Source organism: Lagenorhynchus albirostris, chromosome 3 (genome assembly GCF_949774975.1).
Source record: "Lagenorhynchus albirostris chromosome 3, mLagAlb1.1, whole genome shotgun sequence".
Lineage (NCBI taxonomy): Eukaryota > Metazoa > Chordata > Mammalia > Artiodactyla > Delphinidae > Lagenorhynchus > Lagenorhynchus albirostris.
The window spans coordinates 8,642,185-8,659,419 of NC_083097.1; the positions used below are offsets into that span (position 1 = coordinate 8,642,185).

The 17,235-nt window shown below is 39.7% G+C and overlaps 1 protein-coding gene and 1 pseudogene across 5 annotated transcripts in view; one reads left to right on the plus strand and one right to left on the minus strand.

The window, feature by feature from the left end:
* Nucleotides 1-17,235, plus strand: part of MARCHF6 (membrane associated ring-CH-type finger 6) — a 76,007-nt gene that overhangs the window by 485 nt on the left and 58,287 nt on the right. The gene's annotated exons all lie outside the window — the stretch shown is intronic.
* LOC132518773 (small ribosomal subunit protein uS8-like) lies at nt 22-9,801 on the minus strand (annotated as a pseudogene).

Consider the following 17,235-nt stretch of genomic DNA (forward strand, 5'->3'; position numbering starts at 1 on the left):
CGCGCGCGGAGCCCAGGACCCCTACCCGGGCCGGGGGCGTCGGGCTGCGGTGGCCGCGGCCGGCGTGGCTCCCCGCCCCCTCTGTCCCGCCAGTCCCGGGTGGGGGGGGGGACGGCGCCGTGGTCGCTGCACGAAGTCTGGGGGCGTTTTCCACGCCCTTCCCCACTCGGTTTTGTCTTTCTTTATGTCGCTTTGCCCCTCGCTCTCTGGGCCCGACCCTTTCACGATAAAACTTCTTTGTTGACTGAAACTTAGCGAAAAATACCCCGCCAGGTGACGGCCTGGTGGAGTGAACTGACTCCGTATTTAAAAACCTTGCCCTCTGCTTGCGTGGCCCCTAGTTGTTTGTTTACTAAGCGAGGCAGAGGCAGGGCCACCGGGGTTATTCGAAGCAGGAAGGCTCTTTGTTTCGGTGTAGTTTATTTTGTGCTTAGTCTCTGGCACCAATAAGCAGAGTTTTGTGTGTCTGTTTTGCTTTGTGAGTGCGTGTGTTTTGGATGTGGCTGTTCTGGAACAAGCTGACTCTTGTGAACTGAATACAGAAGTGAAGACATGACTGAACATCTGTGACTATTGAAACGCATTTGCTGATCCCGCGAAGGTAGTTAGGTTGTTTTTAAGCAGTTTTATCTTTTTGGAGTTTATCGAATAATTTCGTGAGTCTATAGAGGAAGTTCCTAATCGCTTTCCTGTTGTTGCGGTTATCGGTGAAGATACATTTATGCTTTGGGTTTATTATGTGGGGATATGATAAGCGTCTTGCAACCTTACAGGTTGTGATTTTGATGATTTTAGATGAAGATCGTTGGGGACTATCGTGGTGTGCAGTAATGGGTGATGAAAAGTTTGATGTCTGTATATGTGATGCGTGGAGGGGATCAATTTATCATTTTTTTTAAAGAAGTCTTTCTTTGGATAGGAAGAACCTCAACTGTAATGATATTTGCATGTTATACTTGACAGTTTACAAAGCATAGTTACATGCCTTCACATTTGATCTAAGATCCCTATGGAGTAGGAAGGTATTATTATCTTTTATAGGTGTGGAAGTTAGTTAGTTTAGTTATTTTAATAGTTTGTCCAAGTTTCACACCCTAGTAAGAGAAAGATTTGAACCTAGGTATCCTGATTACACAGTTTTCCTTTCATTATGGCTCAGTTGTTTTTATTATGTGCTGTGAGTGAAAGGTAATCACCACAGGAGACTCCTTTGGAAAAAATAGTAAAGTGAAACTGCTGAGGAGGTTAGGAATTACTTTCTTTTGACAGGTGGTCCTAGTGTGTAAATTTCCATCTACATCCATACATCCTTTTGGATTCAAATTTTAATGACTCAGTCTAGTAATGCATGTGTTTATTGATTTATCAATTGATATATACTGGCATGTTTTATTAAATTCCCATTCTTTGAGCTTAGGCACTTAGTAATTGCATACACTTACGGTATGATAGTGAAGATTCATGAATTGCAGAATCGCAAAGCTGGAATCATGAAAGAAATATTTTCTGAGTGCTTCTAGTGCACTGCCCACCCCCCTCAGTCAGGGTGAGGTACAAATGATATTTATTTACTGACTTGAACACTGTTCTCTATTGAAATAACTGACATTTACTGAGGACTTGATGGACGGCATGTACTTCACTAAACATTTTATACACATCTCATTTAACTCTCCTAAGACTGTTAGGTAGGCACCATTCCCTTTTTACACATGAGGAAACTGAGGGTTAGTATGATTAAATAACTTGCCCAAGGTCATACAGGTAACAGATGTCAGAGGCAAGATTCCAACTCAGATCTGTCAGACTCCGTGGTTAAATTTATAAGTGGATACCCAGTGTCCAGTGTTGAGATGACTGTATTTTTGTCACTCCCTTTATAAGATGAATCATCTACATAATTTGACAAAGCTTTACTTTGCATTTGTTTTATGACACTGTTAGTCATGAAATGAAAGTGAATTTTAATACTGCTAATGCCTAATTTTGCAAAATTCCAAATTGGAAGTCTTCTGAAATTTTCAAAGTTAATGTAAATTTAACTTGAAAAAATGCTGGAAGGAAAGGGAGGATTACAGAAGATTTCAGGATAAAATGACAAAGTGAAGACACCGAAAAGCTTGGAAACTTCTGTTTGCTAAATGAGTTATTACAGGTTATTTCTTAAATTAAAAAATGCAATTGGGTTTTTGATTATAAAAGAAACTTTTTTTTTTGGTAGGAGACTTGGAAAATATGGCTAAACATAAAGAAAATAAAAATTTAAAAAATCTTTAAATTTTATCACTCGTTAAAAACACTGATGATGTTGTTTACTTATCTGTTTTTTAATATGTTAATCTGAGCAAACAGAAATCTGAAACACCAACCTGCAAAGAGATTGTTAAGCTCTTCCAGCTCTTAAAAATTGCCTGTTGCTTTCCTCTAATGGTACCATATATGATGTTACCATATATGATGTTACAGTGCTCAGAATGTTTCATATTTGTAGTAAACAAGACTGAATTCTATTAGAAAATTGGTTGTTTGCCAGATGGATTTTGACCCTTCATATTTTGTGTTTGCTAGGTATGAAAGATCTCTAAAGTGTTCAGTGTATTGTTTTATTTTTGTAAAATCAACAGTTTTATAATCCATTCTCATAATACAGCCATGCCTTGTTTTATTGTGTTCATTTTATTGAGCTTTGCAGATATTAATTTGTTTTTACAAATTGAGAGTTTGTGGCAACCCTGCATTGAGTAAGTCTGTAGGTGCCATTTTTCCTGAAGCATTTGCTCACTTCATGTCTCTGTGTCACATCTTAGTAATTCTTTTAAATATTTCAGATTTTTTCATTATTATTATATTTGTTATGGTGATCTGTGATTTACTGTTGTAATTGTTTTGGGACACCATGAACTGTGCCCACAAAGACAGCGAACTTAATAGATAAATGTGTGTATTCTCACTGCCCCACCAACTTCTGTTCCCGTCTCTTTTTTTCTCCTTGGGGCCTCCCTATTCCCTGAGGCTCAACAATATTTAAATTAGGCCATTTAATAACTGTAATGATCTCTAAGTATTCAAGTGAAAGGAAGAGTCTCATGTCTCTCACTTTAAATCAAAAGTTAGAGATAAGTAAGATTAGTGAGGAAAGCATGTTGAAATCCGAGATAGGCTGAAAGCTAGGCCTCTTGCACCAGTTAGCCAAGTTGTGAATGTAAGGGAAAAGTTCTTGAGGAAAGTTAAAAGTGTTCCTGCAGTGAACACATGGATGATAAGAAACAGCCATATTGCTTATATAGAGAAAGTTTTAGTTGTCTGGAGAGAAGATCAAACCAGCCACAACAGTCCCTAAAGCCAAAGCCTAATCCAGAGCAAGGCTCTAACTCTCTTCAGTTCTGAGAAGGCTGAGAAAGTTGAGGAACCTGCACAAGAAAAGTTTAAAGCTAGCAGAGCTTGGTTCATGAGGTTTAAGGAAAGAAGTTGTCTCCATAACACCAAAGTGCAAAGTGAAGCAGCAAATACTGACGTAGAAGCTGCAGCAAGTTATCCAGAAGATCCAGCTGAGATAATTCTTGGTGGTCACACTGAAAAACAGATTTTTGGTGTAGATGAAACAGCCTTATATTTGAAGCAGATGCCACCTAGGACTTTCAGAGCTAGAGAGGAGACGTCAATGCCTGGCTTCAGACCTTCAAAGGACAGGCTGATTCTTGCTGGGGCTAATGTAGCTAGTGACTTGAAGCTGAAGCCATTGCTCATTTACCATTCCAAAAATCCTAGGGCACTTAAGAATTATTTTTAATCTACTCTGCCTGTGTTCGGTAGATGGAACAACAAAGCCTAGATGACAGCACATCTGTTTACAACATGGTTTACTGAATATCTTAAACCCACTGTTGAGACCTACTGCTCAGAAAAAAAGAAGGTTCCTTTCAAAATATTATTGCTTATTGACAATGTACCTGTCACCCAAGAGCTGTGATGGAGATGTACAACAAGATGAGTGTTGTTTTCATGCCTGCAAACACAACACCCATTCTGTAGCCCATGGATCAAGAAGTAATTTCAACTTTCAAGTCTTATTATTTAGGAAATGCATTTCATAAGGCCATAGCTGCCATAGATAATGATTCCTCTGATGGATCTGGACAAAGTAAATTGAAAACATTCTGGAAAGGATTCACCATGCTAGATGCCATTAAGAACATTTGTGATTCTAACACAACATTGTAAATCAACTATACTTTAATAAAAAAAAATAAAATTTAAAAAAACATTTGTAATTCATGGGAAGAGGCAAAAATGGCAACATTAATAGGGGTTTGGAAGTTGATTCCAACTGTCATGGATGATTTTGAGGGGTTCAGGACTTCAGTGGAGGAAGTAACTGCAGATGTGGTACAAATAGCAAGAAAAATAGAAGTGGAGCCTGGAGATGTGACTGAATTCTGTAATCTCATGATAAAATTTTAACAGATGAGGAGTTGCTTTTTATGGATGAGCAAAGAAAGTGGTTTCTTGAGACAGAATCTACTCCTAGTGAAGAAGAAATGAAAAGTTGTTGAAATGACAACAAAGCATTTAGAATATGATGTAAACTTAGTTGGTAAGGCAGGGGCAGGGTGTAAGAGGATTGACTCCGATTTTGAAAGAAGTTCTGTTAGGTGAACTGCTCTCTATCATAAAATATTTGAACTTCAGAGCTTGAGGAGATCTTAGATCTTCCTCATTTTATCAACTAGGAATCTGATCCTGCAAAGCACTGATATTTTTCAGTTTAAAAAAAAAATCTGTTCTTTGCTCAAGGATATACATTTTTTAAAAGTAAAAGCACTGCAACATTGGAGTAAATGTTGCAAGTATTGATGTATGAAACTCTCATTAAGATATTAAACGTTTTGCCATAGTAGGGTGCTCTCATTTCAGCCCAGTGGTATATAGAGCTGATGTTTTTCATTTTTCTAAATTACTGCTCACACTAGCAGAATGTAGTATAAAATCTTAGCAGCCTATTTTTATGGACTGCCAAAACAATTGTTCTTTATGCTTTATGAGTCATATTCATTGGGAAGGGATGAAGCTGAACTTTATCATAGTTGATCATGTTCTATATCTATTATGGTAAAACCTTGAGGTGACTTAGATTTGGAAGTAATGAGTTAAAAGGATAGGAAGTTGTCAGAACCAGACAGCTAGTTACTGTCTTTCTAGAACCACATGGTCTTTCATCTCTGCTTCCAGTAATGCCTGCTTCATTCTTCTTGCCACAGATCAACTTTCACTGCTTTGGCATGCTTACGGGCAAGCATACATGCACTTATTTGACAAGTGTTTATTGAGCACCTGTTAACTAGCTAGGCACTATTTTATGCACTTGGGCTAGGCTGGTAACAAAATAGACAAAATCCCTTCTTTCATAGAACCTACGTTCTTGTTTTTGGCTTGGTAGAGGAGGAGGGGAGGACAGAAAATAAACATGTAGTAAATTATGTGGCATGATGAGATGGTTATACGTGCTGTGGAAAACAATTAGTTGGGAGGGAACAAGATGGGTGAGAAAAGGATGAGATGAAGGTGGATTACAAAGGGGCATGAGTTAATTTTGGTGGTGATGGATATGTTCATTATCTTGATTGTGGTGACAGTTTTACCAGTGTCAAGCGTATCAAGTGATAACCTCTAAGTAAGCGTATTTTATTGCATGTCCGTTATTCCTCAGTAAAACTGTTTTTTAAAATCCATTGTCTTTTACTCATGCATGGCTTTGTAACCTCATGTATTGATTATTTGGTAGCTGTTGGATCAAGTTATGCAAATCTTCCAAATCTTGACACATTTTCCTGTGTAACATAAAAGTCACATTCATTAACGTCACCACGTATCTCAAAAAGGCTTTAGGTATTGGAGAAGCTGTCGTTCTTATTGTGGTGGATGTAGGTTTTCTAAAATCCTAATATTTGCTTGAAAGTTTTATTTTTGTCAGTGGCAGCAAATATTGTCAGTGTTTTCCTTGGTTCTTAGGCTCACTTCATTCTTTTGTGACACAATGCCTGCCGAATACCCAAATCTGTCTGAATAACCGTTGTTTGTCATTTTGTTGTTGTTTTGTTTTTTTCCATAGTAAAAATGGTGTTTCGTGGGGGGTGGGGGTGGGGAAGCAGTTAGTTCAGCTGGTAACTCCAAAGAGTAATACAAGTGCTTTTTCTTGAGACAAACACTGCTGTTGAGCCTGAGTCCAGGAGTGAGTCCACACTCTCTGTATTTTTCACCTAAAATTTCCACTTGGTTCTTCTTTGAATCTTCTTTTTCCTTGGCACTTTGGATCCAGTGAGGAGACAGAAAACACAGTAACTTAACTAGAGGAAGTTGAAAGAATTGTTAACCTATGATTAGAGAATAATTATAAAGATGTAAGGACTACTGTAAAGTGTACTGTGGGCCTGAGGGAAAATGTCCAAGTAAGGACAGACTGGGGAGGGGTGAGGGCCCCTCCTCACAGCTGTGGTTCAGACCTCATTGGAGAAGTATGGAGTTGTCCAAGCCAGAGCTAGTTCACAGTTTCTGGGTGAGCAGGAAACAACCCTCCAGGGTGGATGCAGGAGACTCAAGGTTGATGGGTAGGCATGCAGACAGAGTTAGGGTACCACTGTGGACTCAAGGCCTGGAGTGTGTTGAGCTGTTATCAGTAGGGCTGTGAGAAGTTGGATACTAAAGCAAACCTACTGACAGGGCAGCGTGAGCAAGGAGGGCTCCAGTCCTCCTGTGTGGTCCCTTCAGCACCCTCTACCGACAAATTTATTTTTAAAAACTCTTTAAAAGAGTCCAATCTCTTATCACTGAACAGGTGGTACTGAAGGATAAATTTGGAGCTGAGAGGAAATATTCAGTACATTGATACTTGGCACACTCCTGCTAAAACTTGGGAGTTATTGCCTGTGCTGCTGAATTTGCATTTGCCCACTGCTGGCAAAATCCTCACCACGAACTCTAACTACTGCAGGAGTCCACAGTACCTGCAGTTAGCTGCCACTGCTGTTTTTAGAGCCAGAAGTAGGAAATGGCTTTACACCTTCCCACCATCTTATGATCCCACAGAAGAGCTTCTCATTGAAAGCATGTAACTCAAGCCTAGTCAACAAGGCAGATGTAGTTTTCAGGCTTCCAGGAGCAATAGTATAGGTGAATGTTAGTTTTGTAATGATCAGTAATCTGGAGAGATAAGAAATAACTAAGCTTTGGGATATATGGAGAATTGGGATATATGGAGAATTGGAATTTAAATGTATGCTTTCAAGGCCTAATTACCAAATCCATGGTAAAAAAAAATAGGTATACTTTCACAGTCAAAATGGAAGTGTTTTTCACAGAATTTTAGCAGTTAAAATTTTCTTGTAATTGTAAAAGTAGCAATGAAACAGTAGAAACTTTGGGAAAACGGGAAGGAAATCACGCATGTTCTCATCTAACCAATATAATGGCTATCATTTTTTGTATTTTCTCTTTTAGGCTGTTTTGGGTTTTTTCCCTAGTTCTAAGGACAGTGTGTATTCATTTTTTTATTCCTGCTTTGTTTACTTAACATTATGCAGATTTCCATATTGTCATATAACTGTTAATATTTGCTATTTTTAAGGGATTATAGACATTTGTGTAGTGAATGTACCACAATTTATGTAGCCACACTTCTGGTTTTAGCTATATAGGTTATCCACAGATATTTTGAATAATACTTCTTAATAATGTATTTTTAATATTTGTTTACTGTAATCGTAGCTACTAATTATAAAATTTTTGTTAATCAGCTATTAAAAATCCTTTGTTACTGCAACCAGGTGAATCAAGGTCAACATTAACAGTCATAAAAATCATGTTGATAATGTACCGTTCATATTCTGTGATGAAATGGCACTTTACCTATGTGATTTTCCTCCCCAGAACCCATAGCCCCACTCTAATCATGAGCAAAAACATCAAACCAGTTCTGGGGACTTCCCTGGTGGTGCAGTGGTTAAGAATCTGCCTGCCAATGCAGGGGACAGGGGTTCGAGCCCTGGTCTGGAAGGATCCCATATACCACGGAGCAACTATGCCCGTGTGCCACAACTACTGAGCCCACGAGCCACAACTACTGAAGCCTGCGTGCCTAGAGCCCGTGCTCCGCAACAAAGATAAACCACCGCAATGAGAAGCCTGCACACCACAACAAAGAGTAACCCCTGCTCACCGCAACTAGAGAAAGCCCTCGTGCAGCAACGAAGATGCAATGCACACAAAAAATAAATTAATTAAAAAAAAATCAAAGTCATCAAAAACAAGGAAAGTGTGAGACACTGCCAGAGCCAAGAGACGACTAAGGAGACGTGACAAATAAATGTAATGTGGATTCTGGAACAGAAAATGACATTAGGTAAAGATCAAGGAAATCTGAATAAACCGTTGATTTTAGTTAATGATAGTGTGTCATTATGGCTTCATTAAGTGTAGTAGAACTACCATCCTAATGTAGGATGTTAATAAGAGGGGATACTGGGTACTGTGTACGGGGGAGCATTGTACTGTCTCCTCACATTTTCTGTAAGTGTAATCTGTTCTAAAAAATAAAGTGTATTAAACCCTTTGTTTATTAAATTATCACTAGTTTATCAGCAGAAGGAAAGTGGAAACATTTTGAAACCTTATGTGAAACAATTTTCAGGGTAGACAGTGGCTTAAGAGTTAAGATGTACCCAAAGCTTTAAGAGTTGCTTTGCATTTTTTCTCATAGTAGATACTTAGAATATATTTGGTGAACTGGATTTTTGGCTAAGAAAACTAACGGGATGGGCTAGCCTTGAATGGGTGTTGACTTCCACAGCTGGCAACAACTTGATAACCTCTCACACTATTGGGTGTTCCCCCTCCCTTTCATCTCATGGGCTGTCTCCATATTCAGTCACTAAGGACTTGAAGGTTTCATTCAAAAAAAACTTTACTGAGCTAGGTACTGTGCTAGGAACTTCTAAAAGGTATGCTTTGTGAAGATATTAAGTATTCAAATAAAGCAACAAAAGTTGCCATAGGAGTTAACAGAAGAAATTTACCCTTGAAAACCAGGAAGAGCTTTGCTTTATTGTTCTAGGTAAGTTTGCATTCATAACCAGCAGAGTGCATTGATTTTACTTTGGCCTGAGCAAGATTTGTAATTTTACTGCATGTAAATTTGGTGGAGCCTTACTCCACCACAGAACATTATTTCATTTTTAGTGAAGGGCCTCAGGCTGCACCTTTTGTAGACTGCACTCTCCTTTTGTACCCTTGGCCTTGTTATTGTCTTGAAGTTTTGGGTAGTGGGATTGATCCTAGTAAACAAAATAGATTATTTTTTCTTTGACTCCCCACCCCTTTTCTCCATTGAGGCATTTTATTTGCACATTGTTATATACTCCTAGGAAAAAAAATTACAGGATTTCTCTCCTATGTGTTTTTGTCTTGTTTCTTCATGGTTGTCCTGCCAGCTGAGGTTGTCAGTACAGTGAAACCAAGCTAGAAGAATGGAAGTAGGTTATTTTGACATTTTCCTAGATTTTTGAGTTGCACTTCAAATCTGGGCCTGATCACTCCATGCTTGTTTAACTTGCCTTTGAGGTTCACAATAATTTTCCCAGCTCTGTGATCATCAGTGATTTGAAATTTGGCAATGTAAGCATGCTTCATCATTACAGTTAGAAACCAGATGATTTTGAAGCATAGCCTGACAAGAACCTGGCATTCGTCTCTCTTTTCAGCATTGTTAATGCTCTTGAGAGCATCAGCCAGGTCATTCATGCACACCATTGCGGTAGCACGGAAAGATGGTGAAAAGAGTTTTCTTTGACTTTCTGTGTTGGTGGTGGTTGTGCTTGTTTTAGTTTTTGTTTTGTGAAGCAGCTAAGATCTTTTATAAAACAGGATAGGCTAATTTATGTCTTAGTCACAAACTTCCCCCAAACCTGAGCAACAGAAGGTTGCTTTAAGTTTCTCACTGACATCACGTCCAGTGTGGCTGGGGAGAGATTCTCCTGCGAATAATGCTGGTCACTTGGAGATCTAGATTGGAGACCATGGCTTAGTACATGATTCCACAATTGTTCAGGCAAGAAAATGCAGTGTGATGGATTGTGTTTATTGGTGCCCAAAGACTTCTATCCAGAAGTGATGGCACATCACTATAACTCATATTTCATTGACTAAAGCAAGTCACATGTTCAGGTATAATTTCAGAGGTGACAGGGAAGTGCAGTACTGCCACATACCCAGAAAGTAGAATGCCAAAAATATTTGATGACCAATGCTGATGATTTCCACAGTCCCTAGCAACATTAATTCCTACCTGGTCGGATGAAATAAATGTGCTCATTGGGGTATATTTCAATCTACAACTTCATTAGAACACATTTTAGAGAGGGAACTAATTTTTTTCCATGTCGTTACCTTTTCTCATTTGTTCTTTTTCTCTATGTCTGTTTAGACACTAGTACTGTAGAAAACCTGATTTTATTAAAATTAAAGTGTATTTAAAGTCTTCCTTATTTAATGTCTCTGAGTTTTTGACAAGTGCAATAGTCATGTAGCCACCACAATCAAAATATAGAATAGTTCTTTCACTCCCCAAAATAACTTCGTGTCTTTTTATGGTCAGCTCCACCCCCAGACCTGGCAACCACTGATCTGTTTCTGTCTGTATAGTTTTGTTTTTTCCAGAATGTCATAAGTGGAATTAAACAGTATGTAGCTGTTTGAGTCTGGCTTCTTTCAGCTTAACATAATGCATTTAAGATATAGTCACATTGTTGCCTGTATCAGCAGTTTGTTCATTTTTATTGCTGAGTAGTATTCTATTGTAGGGATGTGCCACAGTTATCCATTCCCCAGTTGTGGAATGCTTGGGTTGGTTGTTTCCAGTCTGGGAGAATTATGAATGAAATTCACATAGGTTTTTGTGCAAACATAAGTTTTCATTTTACTAGGTTAATACCTAGGAATAGGATTGCTGGATGTATGGTAAGAGTATATATGTTTTTATTTTTGTTATTTTAATAGGTATGTAGTGGTAATCTTACTGTGGTTTAAGCTTTGTTGTTAATGTAAAATTTACATAACAAAATTTACCATTCTAACCATTTTGAAGTGTCTGATTCAGTGGCATTAAATATAAGCACATTGTTGTACAGTCATCAGCATCTTAACTTTGTTTTTAATTTGCATTTCCTTAATGAGTCAGCATTGTTTCCATTTGTAGACCTTCTTTGCTGAAGTATCTGTTCAAATCCTTTGCTGAATTTTTTTGGACTATTTTCTTATTGTTAAGAGCGAATTAGTAAGCTGGACGAAGAATTTAAATAGATAGTTCACAAAGAGAACATGGCAAAATGTGGAAATATCCAGCTTCACTAGTAATAAAACTACTTCTTACTTAGCTGTTGTACTAGTTAGTTTTACCCTTATATTTCAGTAATGTGTTTCGTTAGAGGGAGCAAATCTACTGTTCAAAAGGAAGAAAATTATAAATTTGGAGCGGTAGATAGTAGATATATATAAGATATTGACATTAAATTATGAAAAAATAAAACATTCAAGGAAACTTGATCACATAAACAGGTTGTGTATGATAACGTCCAAAAGTTGTCTTTTGGAATTGGGGGTTAGGTTTTAAATCCTCATTTCCTTATTAACTTGCTTGATAATATAGTTGGGCTAGGATTAGAAATAGAGTTTGCTAATCTTAAGTCTACTCCCCACTTGTTCTTGACTGTCAGAGGTGATGGTAGGGTCGAATTTTTTTCTTGTACTGTTTGGCTGGGGTACAGCAGTAGTTACTGTCTCAAGTTTTCTGTCTTGCTGAGTTGCCCTTCCCTGGTCCTTTGGCTAGAGAGAGAGCAAGCTTTTGGGGGGAATTTTTTTTGTCTGTTCTCATTGGTGTTTCTACCTTGCCAGCTTCTCCACCTCAGCCTCCAGTCCAGGATACTTGAGGCAAAACACAAATCCAGAGAACTCACTGCCTTGTGGTTCCTTGGCGTCCCAGCTTCTTTTGCTGATCTGCCTTCTCTTCACCTTTTAGAGTCTTCTTATGTTTGTTTTGTATTATAATATCCGGGGTTTTTAGCTGTCCTTGGCAGGAGGAGTAGGCAGAAAACTCCTACTATTTCATCTTGGTGTAGAATCTTCATTCGTCTTTTAGTCTTTATTGCTGCCTTTCTCTAGAGCGAACCTTTATCCTTATTTTCTAAATGATATGTGTTTTACATGTTTCTGAATTTTTTTACATGTGGAATTATATAGGAGTAGGTACTCTTTGTGTCTGGGGTTCTTTATCACTCAACATCATTTTGTGAGATAAATCCAAATTGTGGTTTGTGGTTTTGGTTGGTTTATTGTTTTTGCCATGAAGTATTAAATTATGTGAATATACCAAAATTTATTTATCTAAATTTATTTGCCAAATTTAGGCAATTCGGGTGGTTTCCATTTTGGAGGCATTATTATGAATAGAGCTGCTATGAACATTCTTGTACATGTCTTTGAACATATGTATATAGGAAACTATTAATTTTAAGTAAGATATTAGCAAAATACTACACAAATATATACAGTTGATCCTTCAGCAACACTGGTTTGAGCTACTTGGGTCCACTTATATGCGGATCTTTTCCAGTACTTATATGGTGTTGGCCCCTGTCCCATTCGTGGGTGTCACATCTGTAAATTCAACCAACTGCAGATCAGAATTTTCATCTGAATTTGCTTGAATCCGTGGATGTGGACAGAACCTGCAGATGTGGAGGGCCAACTATGGGACTTGAGTGCCCTGGAGTTTTGGGATACATGGGGGCTCTTGGAAGCAATCCATCCATGGATGCCTAGGTACACCTGCACTATAGGCAACATACACTTATAAAATAAGGAAAGAACTTCTTTCCCTCAACCCTGATCCCCACAACGTAGCAACTGTTAATAGTTTCTTATGTATTCTTCCAGAATAAATGTTTAGCTATGACCTTTATATACCTGTGCCTTGTTTCAGATTTTTCTCCTGGAATATAGATTGGCAGGGAAGAACCTTCCATTGCTTCTACTCCATACGCACGGACTAGCTAAGGAAATTGAGTTGAGGATATAGAGCAATGGCAGTTGCAGCCTATCTCTTAGGTAGCTTTTCCTGACCTCCATTTCCCTGATAAGGAGTGGATAAGCCACACCGAATCAGGTGTGGCTCAGGGCCTGCTAAACAGCTGAGTGTTTGCCTTGAAGAGTTTTATAGCTGAGGCTTATCACCATTCTGGTTGATTTATAGCAACAATCTTTGCCTTTCCATTTAGGGAAATATTTATACATAAAGTACTCTTGAGCAAAACTCAGTCACAACTTCATCATGTGGGGAAACACAAGAGTCAGTACTGCAAAAGAGATTTGTGATGTTGTTTCTCGGACCAGATTCTGTATTAGAGTCATTTAGATGAAATGGTTTTAATAGAAATGGGTTGTGGGTTGCATAGCAGTAGGCTTTTAGGAATGTTGAGGCAGATTATTTAGATCTTATTTTGCTTTCTTTCCCTGATGAAGATATAGCCAGTGAAAGTTTTAACACATTTTGAAAAACATGGTCAGTGAAATAGGAAAATTGCTAACATGAGTTTTCACATTTGTGTGTGTATGTTAAATAAACCACATGCAAAGACCTCCTGCTAAAGAACTTCACTGATAAGATTGGACTTGGTGGGCTTCCCTGGTGGCACAGTGGTTAAGAATCCGCCTGCCAGTGCAGGGGACACGGGTTTGAGCCCTGGTCTGGGAAGATCCCACATGCCGCCAAGCAACTAAGCCTGTGCGCCACAACTACTGAGGCTGTGCTCTAGAGCCCGTGCTCCCCAGCAAGAGAAGCCACCGCAATGAGAAGCCCGTGCACTGCAACAGAGAGTAGCCCCCACTCACCGCAGCTAGAGAAAGACAGTGTGCAGCAACAAAGACCCAACGCAGCCATAAATAAATAAACAAACAAACAAACAAATAGGACTTGGTAGTGTTAGTAAAGTGAAAGTTCAGCTATGATATTTACAAATTGCATGTTAACCTTTGATTGTTTTTTTTAAAGTTTCATTATACAAAATTTAAAACTCTCACAAATAGATTAATGTAATAAACTTCCATATAACCAGCATCTGGATTCAACAGATACAAGCATATGGTTGATAATTCTTTTATCTCAATTCTTTTATCTCTTGCCTCCCCACACTTCTGCTGGATTGTTTTAAAGGAAATCCCAGATACGATATCTTTTCATCCATGAATACTTACGTATTCTAAGAGATAATTTTTTTTAAACAAATAACCACAATACCAGTATCATACTTACTGTCTTTTTCCTCCAAGTTTTAAAGTAACAATCAATATTATTACTATTAACATGATGATTACTGAATTCTCTTTAGGATTTCTTTATAGTTCCCTCTGTCTTTGGATATAGCCTACTTGAGGATATATTACCATGTTTTAAAGTCTAAAGTAATTATTTTCTGTGATTAAGCTTGATATACACAGGTTCATTTGATTTGTTTTTGGTTTATTTTGCATTTTGATTATTATATGATTTCCACTTTTATTATTATGTAAAAGATATCCATGTAAAACAAAGTGATTCAGAAGTCTAATGTTCCCTTCCCTTTTACTTTTATAATCAGTGGAGCTTGTGAAGTCCCTGATACAATAATGATAATTGTATGCATATGTGTATTTTGAGAGAACCATAGTTATTCTCTGATTTTTTTCAGATGTTCTGTGAGCAAAATCTGTCTATCTATCTATCAGCATACCTAAACATACCACTACGATAGAGCAGTGGTTCTCAAACTCTTTTGGTCTCAGGATCCCTGTAAATTCTTCTAAAAGATTCAGAAGAGCTTTTAATTGCCGTATAAGAGAATAAAAAAATTTAGAAATATTTATTCACTTAACACACTCATTATGTGTTAATATAAAATTTTTTTCATGAAAATAACTGTATATTCCAAACCCAAAATATTGGTGAGAAGAGTGGATTTGTTTTATATTTACATACCTCTTAAATGTCTCGTTTAATGGGAGGCAGCTGCATTCAAACAGGTGTCTCATGTAGCCTCTGGAAAACTCCACTGTACACTGGCAAGACAATGAGAGTAAAACACTATTAGTGTTATGGTGAAAATAGTTTTGACCTTGCAGGGCAAGGTGAGTCCAGTCCTGTACTTTAGACTGTCGAGCAGAGCTCTGGGCCTTGATTTAGATTTGTTGTGTTTGCTTAGTTTTCTGTTTATTGGTTCGTCCTTCAGAAGGATGGAGTCTTCTGAAGATCAGTGTCTGGTTGTATTCACGTGTTTCTCTGTCCTGCTAGTGGAAGTGCTGTCTCTCCAGTCCCATCCAACCCACCTGCCCCTCGCGGCCGTGCTATGGGAGTGTGGGGAGACGTTGTGTCTCTTGCGGGTGGGCACATCCCTCAGCCTCCCGCTGTGATGTCCTTGCCGCGGCTCCCTGCGCCACACAGGGCTAGGTCACCTTGTGGGGCTGGTCCCTGTCTAGGAGGCACCCGGCTGGCATCGGCCGATCAGCCGTTCACACCCATGTTGATACTGTTTCCGGTGTTTGTTCCTGCATCCCGCTAGCCCAGGTGTGCCCACAAAGGCTGTCCCTGCCCCACCCCAGTCCATCGCCGCATAACTTGTGGCTGACCAGTCATCATGTTGGTGGAGGGTGACGTGGTGACCCTCATTCGTGTAAGCCCAGTGGTGTCTCTTGCCGCTTTCCTCTGCACTGTGTCTTGCTTACGGGACACCTCTTGCCGCGCTTTGGCTACTGCGCCCTACTTTCTACTCCCGCAGCTGCCTGAGAGCTGGCCGGGGAGACAGGATGAGGGGGAAACCACTTTGCCCTATGACTGCAGCTGCCTCCCCACACTCGCACTCAAACCCACCCTGAGTGGTTGATCCTGCCGTAGCACATGCCTGTCGCTAAAGTTAATCCACGGCCGTCTAAGCACTTCTGGCTTAGACACCCTGATGTTGAGAATGACTTTGAGCGCTTATTTGGCTCCTACCTGCAGAACTGTGGTAATTCTAGAACTAATCCATGCCCATGGGCATCAGCAGCTCTGCTCTGATGATTCTAGATGACCAGGATTGCACGTTCTGTGGCCCTATTAAGGAGCCGTTTTGCGTACCATGGCAACCACCGTGACTGGGAATTCGGGTGATGGGAAATCTGGATTCGATTCCATACAGGAAGCCTGGTAATCGACTACTCCAACCTAGGAAGGTAGCAGATTTGCCACTCGCGACCTGAGGGTGGGGAGGCAGTGATGAAAAACAACACTGGACACTTTCGAGGTCTGGTAATCGGAATGAGTCCACTTAAAATCCTTTAAGGCAGATCTGTTGTGTGGCAAATCTGGTACTGGCAGCTGAGGTAATCCCCAGCTTCAGTGGCAGGGTATTGAATTCGGTGCAGTTAAAATGCTGTGTGATCTGCCGTGCGGGTCTGCGGATGGGGAGCCGCCGTTCCTATCCCTACCCCCTACTTCTCAGTGCCCTCCTGGCTTCTAGCCGAGTCTCCGTGGGCTGAAGTGTGCACTTGAAGAAATTAAAGTACTCCAAGCAGGCGCGAGCTGCCTGCACACTGCTGCTGGAAATCCTGGAATGGGAGCGTGGTTCTGTTTTGTTTGTGTTGGAATTTGATTGTGGAGGCCCATTAGACGGGATGGCTGGGATGCTCATACTGCACCGCTAGAGCTCAAAGTCTTAGATTGATGTAAGACTGACCAGAGTGAAAGCTTTTGCCATGGATGTTTTCATTACTTAAGGATGAAGGTGAAAATGGGAGGTTTGAAGAGATTCTGATCCCATGTTGTCTGACCATAAACAATGCCGACTGCCCTCGTTATTTCCGGTAATGTGCCGGCAGCTTATTGCTGGCAGCTTACGGGAAACTGAAGTCCTTCGGATGGTGGTAGCTGGAGTGTCTGGTTCCAGAGCTGAAATTTGAAGGCACAGCGGTGTGGTCTGCGCTTAATTTGACTCAAGCTGGACAACCCTACGCGACTCCATCACAGACAGGATTGGCACTTTGATAGCTCTTACGTGGGTGGTGGTGCATGGCCTTTCTGTGGTGCTGGAGTGATTTGTCTGGCTCCTTGATAACCGGGGAGACTAGTGTGCTCACCACTTAGGTTACCCCCAGTGCTTGATATCCCTAACTTCGACAAAT